This window comes from Tachyglossus aculeatus, chromosome 2 (assembly GCF_015852505.1).
Source record: "Tachyglossus aculeatus isolate mTacAcu1 chromosome 2, mTacAcu1.pri, whole genome shotgun sequence".
Classification (NCBI taxonomy): domain Eukaryota; kingdom Metazoa; phylum Chordata; class Mammalia; order Monotremata; family Tachyglossidae; genus Tachyglossus; species Tachyglossus aculeatus.
The window spans coordinates 167,041,331-167,050,942 of record NC_052067.1 but is presented as its reverse complement, the minus strand read 5'-3'; the positions used below and the strand labels follow the sequence as shown (position 1 = coordinate 167,050,942).

Sequence of the window (9,612 nt, the reverse complement as noted above, 5' to 3'; positions counted from 1 at the left end):
AAATAGAGTAATAAATATGTACAAACATATATACATATATACAGGTGCTGTGGGGAAAGGAAGGAGGTAAGATGGGGGATGTAGAGGGGGGTGAGAGGGAGAGGAAGGAAGGGGCTCAGTCTTTATCATACATAAATATAAATTTCCGAGAAGAATGGGTATGAGGATTTCTATCATCCATAACTATAAATTTCAGAGAAGCGGTGTGGCCTAGTGGAAAGAGCTTAACAAATTCTATAATCCTTAATACTTAACAAATTCTATAATCCTCACAACAGGATTGGAGATCTGAATCCATCCTTGGTTGTGTCTTTCCACTGGCACAGTAGGAAATAAAGTTGGCAGACAAGGTCAAAACAGAAGACGATGTCTGCTCACCAGACCCCTCAGTACAAGGCTGGAGGGCTGCCGTTGAAGCTTGAAGGTGAGAAGTTCTGTACAAATGAAAGAGAAATGTTTTGCACATGCAGGTGATGAAGGGATATCGAGTGTGTCACCTCAGGAAGTTGTGCAATGTGAAAATGCACTGTTCCATTGTTATTTTGAACTCTCCAAGGGCTTAGTACAATGCTCTGCAAAATACACTGTTTCATTGTTATTTTGAACTCTCCAAGGGCTTAGTACAATGCCTGCACACAGCAAACACTCAATAAATATGATCGAATGAATGAATGGAGTCCTAAAGAGGTTATTTTATGTGTTCCTTCTCCTCTAGACTGTAAACTCTTCAAGGGCAAGGATCCTGTCTTCTGACTCTATCTCACTCTCCCAAGTTGCACACAATTATCACTCGATTAGTACGATTGAGTCAATCAATAATAAGTGGCATTTAGACTGTGAGTTCCTTGTGGGCTGGGAACGCATCTGTTTGTTGTTATATTGTACTTTCCGAAACACTTAGTACAGTGCTCTGCAAACAGTAAGCACTCGATATATACGATTGAATGAATGATTGAATTTACTGAGCATGAACTGTGTGAAGTGCACTGTACTTGGAAGGGTAAATAGAATTGGTAGACATGATCCTTGCCCTCAAGGAACTTACAGTCTACTGTGCGCAGAGCACTGTACTGAGCTCTTGGGAGAGTACGATAGGGTGGCGTCACTGAGAGGAACCAGCTACTGGGCATCTCGAGCTCACTAAATGGATTCACAGACTCGAGGGTTATTGGTAATGAAAGTGGGTTTATTAAGATGGTAGCACATAGAACCTACAATCTGCAATGCTCAGGAGCAAAGTGACTCCTAGGTTAAGAATAATAATAATAATAATAATAATAATAATAATAATAATAATAATGGTATTTTTTAAGCACTTAGTTTGTGTCAGGCACTGTACTAAGCGCTGGGGTGGATACAAGCAAATGGGGTTGGCCACAGTCCCTCTCTCGCATGGGCTCACAGTCTCAATCCTCACTTTACAGATGAGGTACCTGAGGCCTAGAGAAGTGAAGTGACTTGCCCAAGGTCACGCAGTGGACAAGAGGCACGCCCGGATTAGAACTCATGACCTTCTGACTCCCAGGACCATGCTAGTAGCCAGCATGGTGCCCCTCTTCTAGCACCTGCTGAAACTGGAAAGGAGACACCGGTTGCATTCAATCAGTCAGTTGTATTTACTATTGTAAATAAAGTTGTACAGTTGTATTGTACAGTTGTATTGTACAGTTGTATTGAGAGCTTACTATAATAATACTGATAATAACTGCGGCATTCGTTAAGCTCTTATTATACGCTAATCACTATACTAAGAGCTAGGGTAGATACAAGATAATCAGGTTAGACGCAGTCCCTGTCCCACATAGGGCTCACAATCTTAACACTGTCTCTATATGTTTCCAACTTGTACTTCCCAAGCACTTAGTACAGTGCTCTGCACACAGTAAGCGCTCAATAAATATGATTGATTGATTGATTGATTATAGATGAAGAAAGCAAGGCACAGGGAAGTGAATGATTCATTCATTCAATCATATTTATTGAGCACTTACTGTGTGTACAGCACTGTACTAAGCGCTTGGAAAGTACAGTTCGGCAACAGAGACATCATAATAATTTTGGTGTTTGTTAAGCACTTACTATGTGCCAGCTACTGTACTAAGCGCTGGCACTGCAGTAAATGCTGAAAGTTAGATGGGAAGCAGTGTGGCTCAGTAGAAAGAGCCTGGGCTTTGGAGTCAGAGGTCAGGGGTTCAAATCCCGGCTTTACCAATTGTCAGCTGTGTGACATTCGGCAAGTCACTTCATTCATTCATTCATTCAATCGTATTTATTGAGCGCTTACTGTGTGCAGAGCACTGTACTAAGCACTTGGGAAGTACAAGTTGGCAACATATTGAGATGGTCCCTACCCAACCACAGGCTCACAGCCTAGAAGGGGGAGACAGATAACAAAACAAAACATGTGGACAGGTGTCAAGTCATCAGAAGCACTTAGTACAGTGCTCTGCACACAGTAAGCACTCAGTAAATACGATTGAATGAATGAAAGTCAGAACAAATAGAATTAAAGCTAAATGCACATCACTGACAAAATAGATACCTCATCTGTAAAATGGGGATTAAGACTGTGAGCCCCCTGTGGGACAACCTGATCACTTTGTAACCTCCCCAGCGCTTAGAACAGTGATTTGCACATAGTAAGCGCTTAATAAATGCTATCATTATTATTATTATCACTATGCCACAAAGTGGGTGGCAATGCCTTAGCCATATATGTGTTGTAAACACCACTAGGACCTCTTCCATCCTTCTCAAATAGAGTGCTAACCTTCTCTCCTTTCATACAGATGACTGGCACAAGGTCACACACCCAGGTTCTCTAACTCCAGGCCTGGGCTCTTTTCATTAGCACACTATACTAAGTGCTTGGGAGAGTATATTAGGACAATATAACAGACACACTCCCTGTCCACAACAAGCTTACAGTCTAGAGTGGCACTTACGGACTAAATCTTTACCCAAATTTGGAAGTATTGGGATGAACCATGTCTAGATTCATTCATTCATTCAATCGTATTTATTGAGCACTTACTGTGTGCAGAGCACTGTACTAAGCGCTTGGGAAGTACAAGTTGGCAACACATAGAGACGGTCCCTATAAATGCCATCATCATCAATAAGGTTTTGAAGCGGGGGAGAGTCATTGCCTGTAGGATATGAGGAGGCAGGGCGTTCCACGCCAGAGGTAGGATGAGGGCAAGAGATCCACGGCGAGATAGATGAGATGGAGGTATGGTGAGAAGGTGGGCATTACAGGAATGAAATGTGCGGGCTGGGTTTGCAGTAGGAGAATAATGAGGTGAGGTAGAGGGGGCAAAATGATTGACTGCTTTAAAGCTGATGGTGTGGAGTTTTCTGTTTGAAGCAGAGGTGGATGGGCAACCACTGGAAGGCCTTGAGGAGTGGGGAGACATGGACTGAACTTTTTTGTAGAAAAATGATCCAGGGAGCAGAGTGAAGTATGGACTGGAGTGGGGAGAGATAGGAGGCTGTGATGTCGGCAAGGAGGCTGATACAGTCATCAAGGCAGGATACGATAGAGACTTGGGTCATCGCAGTAGCCGTTTGGATGGAAACAAATGGGTGGATTTTAGCAATGTTGTGAAGGTAGAACTGAGAGGCTTTGCTGAATTTTTTTTAATGGTATTTGTTAAGTGCTTACTATGTGCAAAGCACTGTTCTAAGCACTGGGGGGATACAAGGTGATCAGGTTGTCCCACATGGGGCTCACAGTCTTAATCCCCATTTTACAGATGAGGGAAGTGAGGCACAGAGAAGTGAAGTGACTTGCACAAAGTCACACAGCTGACAATTGGCAGAGCTGGGATTTGAACCCGTGACCTCTGACTCCAAAGCCCTGGCTCTTTCCACTGAGCCACGCTGCTTCTCTGTTGCTACCTGCTACCTGCACTGAGGAAGTGGCAGATAGATTATTTAAAAGATCATGTTGAATGTGGGAATATCGTTTTGGGCGTTCTTCCCTACATAAGCACATATACTGCTTAATGAAAATGTACATATAATAATAATAATAATAATGTGCTGTACTAAGCGCTGAATATATGTGAACATATAAAATTTTCTCTTTCTTTCCATGTATATATTATTTATTTATAAATAAATATTAGAAGCGGAATTCACCTAAGAGTGCATGTCCCTTCTAGACTGTGAGTCCGTTGTTGGGTAGGGTAGGGACCGTCTCTATATGTTGCTGATTTGTACTTCCCAAGCACTTAGTATAGTGCTCTGCACACAGTAAGTGCTCAATATCATCAATCGTATTTATTGAGCGCTTACTGTGTGCAGAGCACTGCACTGTTCTAAGCACTGGGGTAGATACGCGGTAATCAGGTTGAACTCCATCCCTGTCCCACTTGGGGTTCACAGTCTTCATCCTCATTTTAGAGAGGAGGGAACTAAGGTCCAGAGAAGTGAAGTGACTTGCCCGAGGTCACACAGCAGATGGGTGGCAAAGCCGGGATTAGAACCCATGACCTTCTGAGTCCTAAACTTCTTCTCCATCCATTACGCCATGCGCCATGTTGCTACTTGTTAAGTGCTTTTTATGTGCCAAGCACAGTTCTAAGCAATGCAGTAGATACAAGTTGATTAGGTTGGACAAAGTCCCTTGTCCCTCGTGGAATCCCCATTTTACAGAGGAGGTAGCTGAGATACAGAGAAGTGAAGTGACTAACCCGAGGTCACACAGCAGACATGTGGCAGCACCGGGATTAGAACCCAGTTCCTTCTGATTCCCAGGCCCATGCTCTATCCACTAGGCCATGCTGCTTCAGGGCATCTAATATGTACAAAGCATGATGCTTGGGAGCATACAAAAGTGAAAGTATGAATGCCCCTTGCTCTCAAGGAGTTGGAAACTGAGTGGAGAAGTGAGGGTTGGGGTGATTATCTTCAATGAGAAATACTGCGGTCTAACAACAAGAGCCTGCTCTGGATATCACGGGACCTGAGTTCTAATCCCGACTCTGCCACATGTCTGCTGTGCGACCTTGGACAAGCAATTTCAGTTCCCTGTGACTCAGCTACTTCATCTGTAAAATGGAGATGAAGACTGTGCGCCCCACTGGGACAGGGACGGCGTCCAACCTGATTTGTCTGTATCTACCCCAGAGCTTAGTACAGTGTCTGGCATATTTTAAGCACTTAATAGATACCACAATTATTATTATTATTATTATTGTTATCATTATTTACCCCAGCCTTAATACAGTACCTCACACATAGTTGGCACTTAAATACCATCAGAAAAGAAAGTGATTTGGGGGGTGAGAATTCAAGTTCATAGGTGACGAAGTGAAGAGGGAAGTGGGGTGGAGAGATGAGAGATTAGTCAGGGAAGGCTTCCTGGAGGAGATGAGATTTCAGTAGGCCTTTGAAGATGGGGAAAGTGGCATTCTGTCGGACATCAGTGCATGACACATATTAAATGCTTAACGATTACCACAGATACCACAAAGCCCTGGGCCCTAAAATAAGCAGCAACCCCCTACCACAAGGATATTCAGAGCGTATTCTGACCATCACAAACCCCTCTTTCTGGGAGGTGCTGCCCCACAATGAATCTGTCTACTTGTTTTGTTTCACCTGTCTCCTTGTTTTGTTTTGTTGTCTGTCTCCCCATTCTAGACTGTGAGCCCGTTGTTGGGTAGGGACCGTCTCTATATGTTGTCAATTTGTACTTCCCAAGCACTTAGTACAATGCTCTGCACACAGTAAGCACTTAATAAATACGATTGAATAAATGACTGAATGAATATCAAGGGGGAGGGAGTTCTTCTTTCCTGCTGCTGTTGCTGAGGAAAGCCAACTTAATAATAATAGTAATAATTGTGGTCTTTGTTAAGCATCTACTATGTGCCAAGCACAGATCTAAGTGCTGGGGCACATAAAAAAAAATGATGGTATTTGTTAAGCGCTTACTATGTGCCAAGCACTGCACTAAGCCCTGGGGTAGACAAGGTAATCAGGTTGTCCCACGTGGGGCTCACAGTCTTGAACCCCATTGTACTGAGAAGGTCACTGAGGCACAGAGAAGTTAAATGACTTGCTCAAAGTCACACAGCTGATAAATGGCAGAGCCAGGATTAGAACCCACAACCTCTGACTCCCAAGTCCGTGCTCTTTCCACTAAACCACTCCGCTTCTCAAGATAATCATATCGGATACTGTCCCTTTACCACTTGATGCCCCTGATCTTAGTGGAGGGGAAACAGGTAGTGAATCCCTATTCTACAGATGATAATAATAATTATGGTACTTGTTAAGTGCTTACTATGTGCCAAGCACTGTTCTAAGCGGTGGGTTAGATACAAGCAAATTGGGTTGGACATAGTCCATGCTCCATATGGGGCTCACAGTCTTAATCCCCATTTTCCAGATGAGGGAACTGAGGCCCAGAGAAGTGAAATGACTCAATCAAGGTCACATAGCAGACAAGTGGCAAAGCCAGTTTTAGAACCAAGGTCCTTCTGATTCCCAGGCCCGGGCTCTATCCATTAGGCAACGCTGTTGCTCAGTGGAAAGAGCATGGGCTTTGGAGTCAGAGGTTAGGGGTTCAAATCCCGGCTCTGCTAATAGTCAGCTGTGTGACTTTGGGCAAGTCACTTAACTTCTCTGTGCCTCAGTTCCCTCATCTGTAAAATGGGGATTAAGACTGTGAGCCCCCGTGGGACAATCTGATCACCTTGTAACCTCCCCAGTGCTTAGAACAGTGCTTTGCACATAGTAAGCGCTTAATAAATGCCATTATTATTATTACTAGCAAGCCCCCTTAGACTGTAACCTCCTTGTGAACAGGGAACAAGTCCAACAACTCCATACTCTCCCAAGTACTTAGTACAGTGTTCTGCACATAGGAAGTGTTCACTAAATAAATAATAATGATGATGATGATGGTATTTGCTAAGCGCTTACTATGTGCCAAGCACTGCTGGAGAAGCAGATGGCATAATGCATGTGCTTGAGAGTCAAGAAGTTAGGGGGTTCTAATCTTGGCTCTGCCACTTGTCTGCTATGTGACCTTGGGCAAGTTATTTCACTTCTCCAGGCCTCAGTTACCTCCTCTTTAAAAATGGAGACTGAGACTGTGAGCCCACGTGGGAAAAGGACTTTGTCCAACCTGATTTACATGAATTCACTCCAGCACTTAGTACAGTGCCTGTCACATAGTAAGCACTTAACAAATACCACAATTATTATTATTATTAATAATAATAAGTGCCACTGATTGATTAATACCACTACAACTATTCTCCTCTCTTAATTTAATTTCTGTCTCCCCCTGTTTACTGTAAGCTCATTCTGGGCAGGGAATGTGGTATTGTTCTATTGTACTCTCCCAAGTGCTTAATACAGTGCCCTGCACAGAAGTGCTCAATAAATACGATTAACTGACTGACTGACTCAATGCAGTCTGTCTTCCAGGAATGTTGACAAGATTTATTATAGAGTCAAAAAGACACATTCCCTGCACACAACGAGCTTACAGCATAGAGTCGAGGGGACAGACATTAATGAAAATAAATTACAGATATGAAAATCTGTAATTAATTCTAACATCTGTCTCCCCCATTTGATTGTGAACTTTCTGTGAGTGGGGCTACCATTTCTAATAATAATAATAATAATAATAATAATTGTTCATTCATTCAATAATGTTTGTTGATCACTAACTGAGTGTAAAGCACTGTACTAAGCTTTTGGGAGAGTACAATATAATAGTAAATGGACACATTCCCTGACCACAATGAGCTTGCTTTCTAGAGGGGGAGACAGACATTAATTGAAATAAATAAATTGTGGTATTTGTTGAATGCTTACTATGTTCCAGGCACCGTACTGAGTTTTGGGGTAGATTCAGTTCAATTCAATTCAATCACATTTATTGAGCACTTACTGTGTGCAGAGCACTGTACTAAGCATTTGGAAAGTACAAGTTGGCAACATATAGAGACGGTTCCTACCCAAAAGCGAGTTCACAGTCTAGAAGGGGGAGACAGACAACAAAACAAAACATATTAACAAAATAAAATAAATAGAATAGGAAATATGTACAAGTAAAATAAATAGGGTAATAAATATGTACAAACATATATGCAGGTGCTGTGGGGAGGGGAAGAGGTAGGGCAGGGGGGATCGGGAGGGGGAGGAGGGGGAGAGGAAGGAGGAGGCTCAGTCTGGGAAGGTCTCCTGGAGGAGGTGAGCTCTCAAAAGGAGAGCTACTTACTGATTCGATAAAAGCTAATCAGGTTGAACACATTGACCGAAGAATTAGTACGGTGCTCTGCGCACACACAGTGAGTGCTCAGTATGTACCAGTGATGAATGGATTAACCTTCCTCCTGATTTTTTTTTCTTCTGGGTCAGGTTGGGACTTCACGGTTGTGATGGACTGCAGATCACTCATTCATTCATTCATTCATTCATTCATTCATTCAATCGTATTTATTGAGCACTTACTGTGTGCAGAGAACTGTACTAAGCACTTGGGAAGTTGGCAACATATTGAGATGGTCCCTACCCAAAAGCAGGCCCACAGTCTAGAAGGGGGAGACAGACAACAAAACAAAATATATTAACAAAATAAAATAAATAGAATAAATATGTACAAGTAAAATAAATAGAGAAATAACTACATACAAACATATATACATATATACAGGTGCTGTGGGGAGGGGAAGAAGGTGAGGCGAGGGGGTGGGGAGGGGGAGACAAAAGAGGGGGCTCAGTCTGGGAAGATCTCCTGGAGGAGGTGAGCTCTCAGTAGGGCTTTGAAGGCAGGAAGAGAGCTAGCTTTGTAAAAAATTATTTATTTTACTTGTACATATCTATTCTATTTATTTTATTTTGTTAGTATGTTTGGTTTTGTTCTCTGTCTCCCCCTTTTAGACTGTGAGCCCACTGTTGGGTAGGGACTGTCTCTATATGTTGCCAATTTGCACTTCCCAAGCGCTTAGTACAGTGCTCTGCACATAGTAAGTGCTCAATAAATATGATTGATGATGATGATGATGATGTTCGGAGGGAGGGCATTCCAGGCCAGGGGGAGGATGTGGGCCGGGGGTCGACGGCAGGACAGGCGAGAACAAGGCACAGTGAGGAGATTAGCAGCAGAGGAGTGGAGAGCGCGGGCTGGGCTGGAGGAGAGAAGGGAGGTGAGGTAGGAGGGGGCGAGGGGATGGAGATCCCGGAAGCCGAGAGTGAGGAGTTTTTGCTTGATGCGTCGGTTGACTGGTAGCCACTGGAGATTTTTGAGGAGGGGAGTAAGATGCCCAGGGCATTTCTGCACAAAGACGATCCAGGCAGCAGCGTGAAGTATGGATTAAGGTGGGGGGAGACAGGAGGATGGGAGATCAGAGAGGAGGCTGAAGCAGTAATCCAGACAGGATAGGATGAGAGATTGAACGAGCAGGGTAGCGGCTTTGATGGAGAGGAAAGGACAGATCTTGGCAATGTTGCGGAGGTGAGACCGGCAGGTTTTGGTGATGGATTGGATGTGAGGGGTGAACGAGAGAGCGGAGTCGAGGATGACACCAAGGTTGCGGGCTTGTGAGACGGGAAGGATGGTAGTGCCGTCAACAGTGATGGGAA

At 43.6% G+C, this 9,612-nt stretch overlaps 1 non-coding gene across 1 annotated transcript; it reads right to left on the bottom strand.

Moving 5' to 3' along the window:
• Nucleotides 1–2,666: 2,666 nt before the first annotated feature.
• On the bottom strand, nt 2,667–2,792 carry LOC119924672. The gene has a single exon (XR_005449371.1). It is a non-coding gene; the product is annotated as a U6atac minor spliceosomal RNA (small nuclear RNA).
• Nucleotides 2,793–9,612: the final 6,820 nt, after the last annotated feature.